We start from the raw sequence: 15,154 nt of genomic DNA, 5'->3' as shown, positions 1-15,154 counted from the left end.
CTTGGCAGGGTCCTCTGCTTCCCACTGCAGGAACAGGGGAGCTCTAAGCCTATATTTGAAGATAATCACTCTATAGAGACTGGAAATTGCTAATTACTGCAATACATAAGTTAACAGACTTATTTTTTGCTGCAGCTTCAAGATATCAATAAATGTGCAGAAGGCCACTTCCCATTCCTTTCTGCATTACTGGTAACTTCATAGTCATGAATTTCAGAGCATTTTCTTGCTTTCTTTCCTAATTTGTTATCATTCCCTCAGTACCCATCTCATGGTGACCCACAACCCCTGTAACTTCCACAGGACTGATTAAAAGGCGGGAGTGTGGTTTGCTAAACATAATGAGGAGCTCTAGACAGAAGTCAGGATCATTATTACTTAGGGCTAGCTAGCAGAGTCTGCCAACTTTTGGTTTATAAAATCGTATATTATACACACCACTATAAGTGCTCTCTATCTAGTAAATCCTGTTAATGTCTCTGGGTCTATACCATTTAAATTTATTATCTCCTTAAACTAGAATTCATACAAATTCCAAGGTCTATTTTCCTGTCTGCTGCCAGGAGAGATATTTGGCATACATTTTGCACTATGCTGCTTTATGAAATGACAAGTGGGCTTTCAAACCTTGTAAATATATTCCAGAATTAACAACTGTCTCAAGAAAAAAAAAAAGTCTGACAGTCTGACTATAACTGGGGGGAAGAGTGTAGCTGACTAGCAGTACAAAGTAATGCTGTAAATCAATAATATATGATTCTGTAGTAGATCCCCAGGCATAATTTATATTTCATCTGAGAGCTTTACTTCCCAAAGAGAAAGAAAACTGGTTTTGATTGCAGTATGAACAGCAAAGAAACTCCTAGTGTGGAAGTGCAGGGAAAAAGTGATGGAAGCTAGCTTTGGGGATCTTCTCCTGAGGAGATGGTATGTGATGGAGAAAAGGATAAATGCACTCCATTCCCTGCATGTGAAAATGGCCCAGCACACAGCAAGGGATTGCCACCACCAGGGAGTGGATCTGCAACCACTTGTGGTGCTCCCTGATCAGCAGTAGCTCAGGATGCTCTGTGTGAAGATTTACCACCACGAATTTCAGGCCAGCAAAGGGAGCTGGAGTTTAATCCTCATGGGAAAGCAGATCCTCACAGATCCTCACAGTGCCCTACACAAAGACAGAGCTAGGGCTGCTTACTATGGCAATGTGAGTACTATATATCAGGTTCCATAATCCAGGCTTATCAGTTGTCATGGAAATTGTCCTGGGACTGGCCCATTCGGGGTAGCATGGAGTCAAGACTTCTTACCATCTGCTATGCTTTATACTTTGTATGCTTTTGGTTGAGTCATGAAATGGGCCCTGGGGAAACCTAGGTTCCATTTATATCCCTGTACCCCTCAAGCTGTGAAAAAGAACCTGCTGCTGTTTCAGCTGCCCTGGAAAAGGGCTGCTGAGGGGTTTGTGGACTGTGTGTGCAGGGGGAGGCAGGGCATAACCCATGTAAAAGGTCAGGAGCTGACTCCCTGAGCTGGTGAACAAAGTCAGAAATATTGTTTGGAGCTCTCAAGACCCACTATGGTCTATGTTTCAATTCACACAGAATTCTCAGACACCTAAGAGGGCACTTTCTCCTCAAAGATAATGCTCCAACAGAGAGAAAGAGAGCAAGCACCTTTAATGGGACCTTGGCATGGAAGAGAGAGCAGATGGAACAGGCTTGATATGGAATGTAAAGGATTTTTGAGCCAAGTCCATAACTACTTGTGTGTGTAAAGTTGGGGTCATCCTGCCAGAATAAGAAAATAAAATGCCCTGTGGGGTCAGGAAGTGTCCATCCCGTGCTGGCAGTGGCTGTAGAAGAAGCCAGGCAGGAGATCATGTGAACCTCACCAGCCTCTGTCATCTGTCCCACTGGGACCTCCTCAGCAGTCACAGCATTTATAGGAAGAATGCCAGAGTTTAGGACGTCAGAAGATCTTCAGGATTAGACTTGGCAGACCACCAGTGCTAGAGTAGGGTGTTTGCTCAGTCATAGAGACTCAGTTTGCAACACCTCCCACAGAGTGCTTACCTTGAGGTGTCCCCTCATGCAGAAGACAGTCAGGAAGATAAATGTCAGACCTTGCCTACCCTGGTTCAGAGGCAGGTGGTGGGTGGGTTGCTTTTCCTGTTCGCTGTCATGAGTTAAGGAACTGCAGGAATGAAGGAAAATGAAATGCAATTAATTATTTATTATTGCTGCTTCAGGTTTGTGATACTTATTTGTGATACTGAAATAGTAGCTAGTCAGAAATTCTTTGACAAACTTTTGGTTGTGTTTATTTCTTTATTTTTTGGTCAGTGAGGTTTCCTTGTGACAAAGATTTGAACTTGAGGCAAAAATGTCTTTTTGAATATGCCTCTAAGACTTTCCACGTCTTCTCCTTACCTCAAACTTTAGGAAAGCAAATTTTTTACTGAATTTTGCTATGAGGCATACCTATATTAAAGGAAGTCTGCTGTTAGCTTTTGGACTGGGACTAAGATGAACTAGGAAAACAATTGAGAGCCAAAATAAAGACATATATTTTATGTTAAGTCAGTTCTGAATGTCAATTGACTCACGAAAATGAACAAGTGCCCATGTGCCAGACTACTCTCTGAGAAAAAGATATGGAACTTTTTAATGCAGAATTAGAAAAAATAATTATGAATTATCTAATTGATGATTATTAAATGTCTGAAGTACATTTCTAAAAATACAGATGCAACATAATTTCTGGTTTTGAAGTAGATTAAAATATTTAGGATTTTAAAAAAAAAGCAAATATTATAAAATTAAATACAGTTTTCTATTCAGGAATTTACTGTTCCTGTCCCCTGTTAAGTCTGGAACATTTCATCTTCAATAAATATTTCTATTCATACATGGTCTTCTGGAACAGTCCCAGTTTAAATGAAAAGACCAACTTCTTCTAGATTGCCACCTCATTTATACAAGGCTGGCTGGAAAAAGTAAACTGAATGAGTTTGGCCTCATTTTTCTAATCCTTAATTTATGCAGCAATACACATTTACATATTAGTTCAAGAGGGCTTTTTCAGGACTAGCTTCTGAAGAGAGGAAGTACAGGTCTGAACATTTTTGCTTTGCCAGTTTCCTTAAATCGGGAAAAAAAAAGGAGCAGAAGTGCTCAGAAAATTTCTGCGAATTCCATCCAGGTGTCATGAACTCAGATAACCCTTTCTTTGAAAGATTCATTTTAAATAACTAACTTTAAAATAAAAAATATCTGTCCTCTCTTTGGTTTTCCCTAGTTGTTAGAATGTGAAAGCATCATTTTTTAAATGTTCTGGAAAACAGAAGGCTATGAGTAAGAAGGTTGAATGTGGGGAGCTAGGATTTTCCAGCCTAGAAAGTGAATGGCACACTTTTTTCTTCTTAATTTTTGCCTTTTTTTCTTTTCTTTTCTTTTTTTTTTCTTTTTTCAATTAAAATTTAACACTAAGGGACAGGAAAAGTCACAGTGATGTTACTTGAGAGTAGATAAATTGAACCACTGAGTGTGAAGGGCAGATGTCAGTGGCACAAAGTCCAAGTGGTAGGTGGGTGCTGCTGGTGCTCCTCAGGGAATGATCTGGGGCCAATGAATGCTTAAATGCGCCCTTGGTAATTTATTTCACAAATAAAATCCATATGAATGAAACTGTCAGTAAAGTGCAGGGCAGGGCTGCAACCCAGAGGAACCTCATCAAGGTGGAGAAATGGACTGACAGGAGCCCCATGAAGAGCAATGGAGGGAAATCCAATGTGTTGCCACTGGGAAGGAATAACCATAGGCACCAGTACAGTCTCAGGGCCAACCAGCTGAAAAGCTCCTTGGCAGAAAAAGACCTGTGGGTCCTGATGGAAACCAGCTGACCATGAGCCAGCAGTGTGCTGAAAGCCCACCACATATCAGGCTGCAGGGGGAAGACCAATGCCTACCAGTTGGGTGAGGGGATCCTTCCCTTCTGGTCAGCACTGGTGAGATACATCTGGAGTTCTGGGTCCAGGTCTGGGTTCCCCAGACAAGGAGAGAGACAAGGACACACTGGAGGTACTTCAGTGAAGATCCATCCAGAAGGTGGAACACTGGAGCACATGATGCATGAGGAAACACTGAGAAAAGCTGGCTCATTCAGCCTGGAAAAAAGGGGTTCAGAGAAGATTTCATTGCAAACTTCCACAAGCTGAATGGGATGTATAGAGAAACCAGAGCCAGGCCTCTCTTGGAGTTAAAAAGCAAAAGGACAAGGGACACCAGACCTGAGTAGAAGCAAACAAAATTTAGACTTTGTATAAGGAAAAGTTTACTTGCTGTGAAGGTTATCAAACACTGTAAGAGGAAGCCTGAAGATATGTGGGTCATCTTCATCCCTGCAGGCATTCAGAACTCAGCTGGATGCAGCTCTGAGCAATTTTGTGAAATTTCACACTTGTCTCAGCTTTGAATAAGGGTTTGGGCAAGAAAACCTTCAGACATCCCTTTCAATGTACATTATTCTTTGATTGTATGTTATCTTGTTATTCATAATGACTATATATTTATGAAAAACCAGAGTAGATTGCAAATAAAAATTTTTACTGACTGGGAATGCTTATAAGACAGGAAAGAAAGATAGAGTTAAGAAGAAATGAGCATATGTCCTCAGTGAATACACAGAATTTTGTATCATATGTGAGAGAGAGAGTGAGGTACTAGGCTTTGATAAAACAATATCAGGGACTGGACCTATGCACGTATGAGGATGCTTTGCCCAAGGGGTAAACAGGAGCAGAGCGTGGGCCAGGTGATTGTTCCTATGGGCTGAATTCAGTCCATCATTTGCTGCATGCCATTTAGGCTGTTTGCAGATGATGTACCACCATAATATGAAAATACGGTTCTGGTTTATCTTTAGTCTGGGCATAATCACAGATTGTGCCACAAACCTCGTAAATCTCATTTGTGAATTGAATCTCTTGTGATTTTTCCATGCTTGTTCCGATGCTTCTTATGTTTTACATTTGTCCTTTACATAATGCAGAACCTTCATTAAATGCTGATGTAATTACCATTAGAAGCATAAACAATTTCTGAAAAAAAGTCAAAGGTCTCATTTTTCTAAGCAGTTGCTAGGGGAAGAAATTATTTGAAGCTTTGAAACATATTTTCCAATTTCCTGTGTCTGTAATTTTCATGAAGTATGTAAATGTTAAACACGTACAAATTAATTCTCTGATGGCCTGTCTTAGCAGAGAGCAAATCTGTCAAAGCTTTGGTGAAAAGAAAGTCTTCATATAAACTATCAACAGTAATCAAAGGTCTCTCCTTCTTTTGTAGTGTGTTTGTCTCCAGCTATCTGAATGATATAAGCAGTCATTCATCCTTCCCTTCCCTTCCCTTCCCTTCCCTTCCCTTCCCTTCCCTTCCCTTCCCTTCCCTTCCCTTCCCTTCCCTTCCCTTCCCTTCCCTTCCCTTCCCTTCCCTTCCCTTCCCTTCCCTTCCCTTCCCTTCCCTTCCCTTCCCTTCCCTTCCCTTCCCTTCCCTTCCCCACCCAAGAAAAAAAAAGAAAATAAAATAAAAGAACAGAAAAGAGAAAAGCATAAATAGTTTTCTGATAGTTGTTCTCACCTAAACTCATTATCCTCTTTCTTTTTTTAATCAGCTCATGCAGTATGCTGAAGGGATGGTGTTAATTAGGCAGTGTATTGTGACTTCAGATTGCAGTTCACTCTGGGCAGATCTTTGAGAAAAAAGGCATTTCTGAAAATGTGAATCCTTACAGCAAGCAGAGACGGGGCAAGGTCACTGAGTTCAGATCCAGACATGCATCACAATGTGGGTGCCGACCTAGTTAAAGTTCACAAAAAGATCTGTCAGCTGGAAAAGCTGTTCTCAGGGTCTGATAAAATGCTCATGAACAACCAAGGGTGCTTTGAACACTGCCAGTGCATCACATGCTGCTTTTTTAAATTGAGAAAAATTTGGAATCAGGGTCACGGATAAACTCTATAAGCACAGAATCAGCACTGGCAGAATAAGTGGAAACCACTGCTGTTATATATTACAGAGATTAAATCTTCCTAAAAATTGTATTAGTTGTATGTTTACTATTGCAGATCACGTGAATACTCAGAAAACCAAGTGCTCGTTAGACGGTTTGGCTTTTCAAATTTTATTTTGGAATATCATCAGAAAAATGAAAGGATAGTATTCAAAATGTAATTTTCTAATGAGTTAAAGAATGGAAAAAGAAGGCTGAATTTTTATTTCATAATCTATTAAGATCTTTTTGTTTCTTTAAAAATGCTTATAAACTAATATTTTCTTTATTAATGGAGAAAATCACTTTCTTTTGACTTTTTAAAAGCAATTTTTTAATCAAAGAAAGGAACAGAAGCTTGGAAAATAAGACACTGTGAAAGCAACAAGAATGATTTCTCTGTTTTCCCACTAGAAAACTAGAGGAAGTAAGAAAAACTAGTTTGAAATTTTGCATATTACTCTCATTTCTAGGTTTTGGCTTTGTCCTTCTTTTATATACTAGAGGTTCTGAGATGAAAGAAGTGAAGAAGAACAAACCTTTAAGGTAAAATACCCAACTCCACTATAAAAAATCATAAATTGAAAATAGTGCAAATATTTTTGCAAAAGTTTTGGAAAACTGATAATTTTTATTCAAAATTAAATGCATTAAAGAAAATTAGTTGGATTAGAAAAATATAAAGAGCATTTAGCTAATTTATTAAAATTACTGTTTCTTGGTATTTAAATATATTTATATAAAATATATATGTATTTTTATGAATATTTGTATGTGATGTGTATGTGTGTATATGCATATATAATAATAATAGTTTCTATGGTGTTCAATTTTGTTTTTGCACATGAAGTCAGAAGAAGGGTAATGAAAAATCAGTCCAGCCTAAATGAGAAATGATTGCAGTTGTAACTCAATCTGGGAACAAAATTAATTGCTTAACATTAATTAACGGTTGACTTTTAAGAACCAGTAAGGTCAGCTTTGGTGCTATCTGAAGGACTGCAAATTAATGGTTTTATCCTTTAACCTTTTATCTTGGGACCAACAAGATGGTTGCTCCCAATTACTGAGCTATTCCTTTAGTGTTTTTTAAATATTGGGATTACATTAGCAAGTGTCTGCTTCTTTGAAATGTGCCAAGTTCTGTCCAGTAAGTGAAAAATTGCGAGTGACTCCAAGAATGATCCTCTTCTCTCAATAATAACAAAAGACCATCATGACTACTAACATGAATACATACAGGAATATTTTGTAGTAGAAATTTTCTTACAATTGTTCTTATAAAAGAATGTGATAAAAGAGATTTCTGATTTACCAGCCTTACATAATTCCTTAAATAACATCAGTTAATAGGTAAGCATGAGGGATGTCTGGATTAAATTATGATTACATTTTCCATTTACAGTTTCAAAGTTAAGATATATGTTGCAACTTCATTTTCCTTAATCCCTTAAGGCAAAGTACCCAGACATGATAGGAAAAACCCTCGAATTTCTTGCCTGGGAAAAACCTTTGAGATAACAGAAAATAGCAATGAAATATATTAATTGCACCTGTTTCCTATACCAATGAGAATATTTTCTAATGCTTTTCAATTTCAATTGAACATGTCCAAGACAGTCTCCCCTTCCTTCTGCCCACAGGAGATTCTTCTATTGTCTAAGAGATTTCATTATCAGGATGTTTTACCTGTTCTAAACTCCCCGTCTCTGTTTCACCCCATTTCTCCTGTTAAACACTATTTCCAGAAAACACATCTGCAAAAAAGTGTTTAGTGTGCAAGTGATTAAGCATGAGAAGAGCCATAAATACCAATAATAGACAGTAAAATCTATCCTATTACTTTCTCGTTTTCTAAGGTGCTTTTAGTCCTAACACTTAATTACAGCTGACATTTAGACAGACCCACATTTTAAACCTCAGGCAGGTAGTGAGCATTCAGATTAACAGTTCATTACCAAATCCTTCGTGTTGGCATAAATCCAATAAGATATGCTAAGGAGTTGTTATGAATTCTTAAAAACCTTTCTCCCTAGATAATTATGTACCAATCATTGGAACATCACTCCTGGCATACTCAATAGCTCACGATTATGTCAAAGTAAAACTGTTTAATATTTGTCAACATTTTTCTCTTTCATCTTTTAATTTCTTTTCATTTCTTTTTCATAAATATTTGGTGCGATGGAAGCCACATAATTAGTGCTGAAAGCAACAGTTTAAAATGAAGTGTGTAGTTCTATTATTAATACAAGCATGTTTCAAATGGGTAATAACTCACTGCATATCATTTTATCATGTTTCTTTATGGAACTCAAACCCTAAAAAAATCTGACTTGTATATTGTCTTATGAAGACCGTCTTAAATTTCTTTTTGCCTCAATATATTTTCACAGCATGTATCATTCTGCCTTATACTACCATTAGAGTCTGATGTTTAATTTTTATTTTTGAGAATATAAAGGAAAGGAGTGTTTATATTGATGTCAGTACTTTTCTTTGGCTATAAACTAATGCAAATTAGTGATTTTTGGATGTCAGAAATAAGTAACTGTCCTTGATTAAAAAAAAAGGTGTGAACTTTCAAAAGTATTTTTTTCAGTACTTTAAGCATATATTCTGTCTTGTAGATCTGTGAAAGAAAGAAAATTCTTTTATCAATTCTGATTTATTTCAGTTTAAAGATAGTTCCTGTTGGGAGTTTTAGAAAGTACTTCATACCATATTACTGTTATCGAAGAAAATAGATGTTGAATGATCCGTTAAAGAACATGCTAATTATTCCACGATATAAGCAACTTACTTTGTCATGGGAAACTGGGCTCAGGCAATCAACTTCAAGATTTTTACCCCTCTGGTATTTCAAATAGAAATATCACCTGAATATTTATAACAAAAAAAAAATCCTAGAGAAAGGTATATTTTAAATTCAAATTTATACTACAAAACATTTTTTTCTTAATTGTATTGCAAATTTTACTAATTACCTCCTCATATCACATTTTCTTGCCTCTGCTACCCAGGCCAATTATTCACATAAATTTATTTCAGAAATGTGAGGGATCATCCAGACGTCCAAGTACGACAAGATAAAACTACAAATCAGGATGAGGAAATTTGACCTTCATTTTTCTCAAGGAACATGTGGTAAAAACTTGAAGGAAAATCATAGGAAATAAGGACTTAAAGAAATTGTACTAGGCTAGTTTTTCCCTTTTTAATGTCTAAGCCATAGGTCCTGCTTTAGGCACAATTCCTAGGAAAACCAGACTGCTGTAATATTCATAACTGCCTGCAACAGATGTTGAATGCACTTTTCTCCTCTCCCATTTGTGCAGATGGAATGTGCATGCTTATGTTCCAGCATATTTGTGAGGGGAACAGACAGATTTGTCAGGAGACTCTCACTAAGAAGCATCACATAAAGCATCTCTTTTCCTGTACAGACAAAGGCCTCAAAAAGTAGAAGTGCATGAACTATTCTGTAACACAAACACGTTTCTGAATGGAGTCTAATGCATATCTAAGGTGATAATATTTAAAATAAGGAAGCAGAATTTGAAGGTAAAAGTATCTGTCAGCCTCAGACTAACAGCACATATTTCTACTCTAAAAGTCCTTTACTGCAAAAGAAACATACAGTTATAGGGACATTTAATCTCAGTGTTTTTAGTTCTCTAAATCCTTTAGGCTAGATTTCTTCAAGTAATATGATGAGACACAGAGCTGTGCAGAGAGTGATTCCTGACCCCTATGTTTGTCACCTCTCTAGGATGTCACTTTAGGATGAGATTAAATAGTAGATTTCCATTTTTTTCCACTGTCTGCAAAAAAAGAATCTGCTGACCACACGAGATTTCAATCATCAACTTTTAGACAAGAGATTGATTCTATCCATTAGTGTCTCCATCCCTGAGAATCTGGCTTTGAAGAACCTGAATGCCTGTACCTTCTCCCACTGCACTGCAAATCCTACATGTCCAGATGTTTCATGAAGGCACAAGAGAGCTGATGAACACTTTTCAAATTCTCTTCAATGCAGGCTGCTTTATTTATCCTTGCAAAGCTTTTTACCAAGTTCCAGGTCATACTGTCAGATACCCCACACAGCAAAGAGACCTCCTAAAGCATCAGGTGAAGAATGAGGGGACAGATTAGGTGGTAAAACTTTGTGGCAAAAAAAAAAAAAAAATCTGCCTGTAAAAGACAAGGTGCCTTCCTAGGTCCCAGGCAAGATCAGATAAGGAATTTTAGAGAAGCTGTGTACTGTCCCAAACCTCCCTGTCTTCAGCTTCAGTTGCTGTAATTAGCCCATGTGCACGGCAGCATGTGCATGGTAATTGCACCCCCTCAAAAAAAGCCCAGAGCAAGAACATTTCTCCAAAACATGACTGTAGCACAACAGGTATGAGTGTGAACTACATGGATACATGCTGCCTACTCGTGTGAGAGCACACCCACTGAGCAGCTCTGGTGAGAGGAACATGATTTTGGCAGCAATTCAACTATCTGAAAAACCCTTCTCTGAAGCACTTGGCTTTCTCCAAAGATATGAAGGGTAGGGCAAAAGTGCCTTAAAATCAGCTGCTATCTTTGGACTTTGGCAAAAAGATTACATCTAATGTGCTGTTTATAGCTACTGCCAATAATAAAATCCACGATGATAATTTTAAACAAAAATCACCAAAACACTTTTTGCCAATCTAAATAGCAACTGTTCAAAGGGAGGAGTGGTTGTAGTCTCAAGAATGGATCAAGTTCAAAATAGACAATCCTTTACTGATAAGAGACAGACAGCCAAAGAGTGATTTACCCACACTGATGCAATAAAATACTTATTTGTATATGCAAATGTGCACCAAGTTCAACTATTAACCTATAACTGCCAAGCCCACCAGTAAACCATGTCTATAAGTGCCACATCCACATCTTTCAGATACCTCAAGGTATGGTGGTACCAACACTTTCCTGGGCAGCCTGTGCCAATGATTGGCAACCCTTTCAGTGAAATTTTTTTCCTTATAGTCAATCTTAGCCTCCCCTGATGCAACTTGAGGTAATTTTGTCTTTTCCATTCACCTGTTGCTTGGGAGAAAAGACCAACCCTCACCTGGCAGTACTGACATGAATGCATTTCTGAACTTTAACAGCCATTTAATTTTAGGGCATCACTAGAAACTGTGAGACAACTGAACACAGTGGTGCACCCATTCAAACACAGAAAGACATAAAAATGGTTATGAGATGGCTTAAAAGAATAGGTGGAATATATTGGATTAAGATGTAAAGTAAGAAAGTGAAATTTAGACTGCAGCATAGAACAGATGCATAGGTCAAATAACTAGAATTTGCTGTGGATGGCTACTACCTTAATAGTGAGTACACACATCAATTTCTTCCTCAGAAAGGGAATGAACAAACTGCATTAAAACTACGAGATCATTTTTTGATCAATTATCACAGAGAACTGCAAACAAATCAAATTCCAAGCAAGTAATTTTTTTTCCCTCAAAGAGCCACGTTATGCAAATTCTCTTGTGAACCGTGGATTACTGTTGAGATTCCAGCCAAAAGCTGTTTGTGACATCTACATAACACAGTGCACACCAAACGTCGGGATAAAAATCTGCAGCGATAAGACACTGAGTTGGGACTGCCATGCAGGGACTGATGCCAAGATAATAGCACAAAAGCTGTGCTGAGCTGGTTCTCTGTCTGGAATGGAAGACATGGACTACTGAAGTTGTAAGTTGCACAGTAACCTGAAGATGGGAGTGCTATTGGGGAAAAAGGCAGATGTATTCCTGAAATACTCTACAGTTTCTTCCAAAGCAAAACTGACATCCAAAGCTGTGAGAAACTGACAGAAAAAAAAAAAAACAGTATGCAATTCAAGTTGAGGCTTTGCCTCAAGTTGAGGAACAATGCTGGGCATTAGGTCATGAGCAGAAATGAAAGCTGTAACTATGTCAACAGGGAGGAGTGCTTAACTCTGGTGACATATTTAATCAACATATAGAGGATGCTTGCACAGGTTTCTATGAAAAATAAAAATCCTCAGGTGAATATATCATGTATTTTCCTAAGGACCTTATCAAAAATCATTTAATCTCCAAATCTAGGTTTTATCAGAATGTAAAATACTGAACTAGAACAAAAAACTCAATCCAAACCCTGAAAATACCTGTACTGTGTTAGCTAAGATAGATGACAATAAGAGGTTTAAAAACCAATCCTTCTCACTCCTTTCTGCTCTCTCCTTGTATTAAGGACCTTCCACACTTATTGTCTAGCATTTTCTGTGGTTTCCCAGGCTGCAAACACTGCACACACTTTTTTTTCCCTGAAGAGGCTTTGCTCTCTGTGGAAATCCTCCAGCCTGAGTTCATGAGCAGTACTTGCATCTCCCATCTCTTGCTCTGTATTCATCCAGAGATGATCTGCACAATTGGCACAGCCACCAATTGTCTCAAAAATACTTTGGCCAAATATTCATCCACCTCTGCTGTTTAGTCAAACCCTTGGATGAAGTGAAACAGTACCCTGCAAGGAAGGAATAAACATATTGAGCAGAAGATTTTCCTTCTCTGTATCAGTCTTGCTGCTCTTTCTAGCTGTTCATATTGAGGGAAAGCTTGAAACCACCATCAGTATCATCTTACATTCCAAAGATGGAATTCCATCAATGACCAAGTGTTACAAACAACATGTGAGCCCTTAAATCGTTTGAACCAACCACTTTCTTTTGCACTTTTCATATAAGTGAATGCATCAGTGCAATATCTGTCCAAAATATTTTGGAAATGCCTTTTTGTCTGTTATATGGCACTATTAAGTGGTTCATGTTGCAATCTAAACAACTCAAGCTTCTGCTTTGCAGGATTAATTTGTGTTTTTTCTCAGTCCTTAGCATTCATCTTCATTCACTGTAGTTACTCTCACAAATTATTTCCTCCCGTGCATGTGCGAGTATAGGTTTGAGTAAGTGCACACCTTTTATATCTCAGTTATCAAAGAGCAAGTACAATGTTTTGAAAATTGAAAGCAATGTTAATGAGATGCATATTAATACAGTCTCTTTTATACTCCTGTGTCTTTCACAGTAAAGTTTATTTTATGGTTTACCTATCTCTTGTTCCAGCTACAGCTAACATTTGAAAATAGGAAATGACAGATCACCTGTCAGTATGGAGTCACTAGATTGCCACCCTAATATTAGTGGAGCAGCAAAATTAATGTGAAGTTAGCATGCATGGATGGGATTTAACTGCCTGTATGTTCCATCAAATCTGTCTAAAAGGTTATTCAAGATTGAGAAAACCAAAAGTGTGCCAGTGTCAGCATCACCTTCAGTAACAACAATTTTAAGCATGCATTGTCTCTCCACTTTCACTGGTGTTATAAGTAACTCATTTTGCTGTTAGGACAAGAAATGCAAGACTCTGGTGTTCTGCTAAAAGCACTTTAGCCTGGAATGTCAGCAAACATTACGTGATCTGGACTCTACAGTCTCTTTTTGCAGGTTTGAAATGTCTGAGATATCTTTCAGTGTCCTGTAGAGTCAGAACAGTCCTAAGTCTCCTCTAATTCAATGAAAGCCAATGAGTGATGTCAACACACAGGGAGAAAAGTATTGCCAACTTCAGAAGACCAATTCAAATCTTTAAATAGCCCTCTTCTTTTTTTGTATTGTATAATCAGAATTCTGTGCAATTGACATACCTGAAAGATGGAGTGGAATCCAGAGGGACGTGGACAAGCTCAAGAGAAGTGGACTCATGAGAATCTCATGAGATTTAACAAGACCAAGTGCAAAGTGCTGCATGTGAGTCAGGACAACTGGCAATATTGGGGGATTTGTGAGGGATTATTCATCCCCCAGAGGCCAGGCTGGGCAACCTGATCTAGTGAAAGGTGTCTCTGCCCATGACAGAAGGGTTGGAAACAGATGATCTTTAAAGTCCCTTCCAATCCAAGCCATTCTATGATTCTGTTCTATGATTCTGAGTCATTAATCTTGTGTTAATTTTCTACTTACTGGTGAAGTCATGTTCTTCCTGCTGTGTTCTTTTTTCCTAAAGTCATTCAGTGGTCAAGTCTCCCAATCTGTGCCATTTTCACATCATTTTCCTTTTCCTGAATTTGCTTTGTGGGCACTGCTCCCATATTTGTCGCAGCTCTTATGCCACTGAAATGATTCATCACCAGCTGGCCCTGTTTGAAGGGGCAGAGCACCAGAGAGTGAGAGCTAGCTGATCAGATAATGTGAAATCAAAATTTTTAGATGTTCCCAGCTTCCTGAATGTTGTGTAGGATAGTTTGTAATATTTTGTAGAGAGTAATGAATACTATTTGCTCTGTCCAGTGTTCGGGGAGGTTGTTGGGGTTTTTTTGAAGAGAGAGAGAAAAAGGAGAAGTCCTCTACGACAGGTTTTTTAGTGAGGCAAAGCAGAGACTAGGACTTCTAGTCTAGAAATTCTCAGAAAAATTGCAGAAAATTAGAAAGGAAATTTAAAATGAATGAGTAAAATTCTATTAATTCCTTGCATAAACTACTCCTCAGAGCTAAAATCTCTCACACTACAATTCAGTTTCCCTCAATTACTTTCCAACCTGGAGTAACTAAATTGAAATAATTGGGGAAGCACACACAGAGTTTTACCCATTTTATCTAGCCCTTTAAATCATATATTTAGTTAAGGAGGCTTGTTGGTACTCTATAGAGCTCCTCTAAGAGTCTTGAACAAGAAGCAAGAAAGTAGATATACTTAACTATTACAGCTCTAATTCCCCTTCAGGCAATTCAGAATAAAGATCACATCTGAGGCTGAGAAAACCAATAAAAGGTATTTAGATACTGCATTATCTTATGGATTAATAAAATGTCTGAATATGGTTATAACACTGCTAAGCAATGCTTGAAGTACAAGATTAGAAATGGTCAAAAGAAATATACAGCCTCAGCTTCCAACAAAAAAAGATAAAGAAAATTTCTGTAGCTGCGGTGCTTTGGTGCCTTTCATATTTATTTTTCATCAGGTTTACTCATTTGGTGCTGATTCAGCATGACTCTCAAAACATGCACAGGCAGTGCATTCTAATTTTG

The 15,154-nt window shown here is 37.8% G+C and overlaps 1 long non-coding RNA gene across 1 annotated transcript; it reads right to left on the bottom strand.

Moving 5' to 3' along the window:
• Positions 1-2,072: 2,072 nt before the first annotated feature.
• On the bottom strand, positions 2,073-5,788 carry LOC148224449 (uncharacterized). Its single transcript, XR_015802901.1, has 3 exons — positions 5,637-5,788; positions 3,968-4,165; positions 2,073-2,193 (listed from the first exon to the last, which is right to left on the bottom strand). It is a non-coding gene; the product is annotated as an uncharacterized LOC148224449 (long non-coding RNA).
• Positions 5,789-15,154: the final 9,366 nt, after the last annotated feature.

This window comes from Sturnus vulgaris, chromosome 3, assembly GCF_052056855.1.
Source record: "Sturnus vulgaris isolate bStuVul1 chromosome 3, bStuVul1.hap1, whole genome shotgun sequence".
In the NCBI taxonomy this organism is placed as follows: domain Eukaryota; kingdom Metazoa; phylum Chordata; class Aves; order Passeriformes; family Sturnidae; genus Sturnus; species Sturnus vulgaris.
Note: the sequence above shows the minus strand (reverse complement) of the source record. Positions and strands in the feature narration are given on the sequence as shown.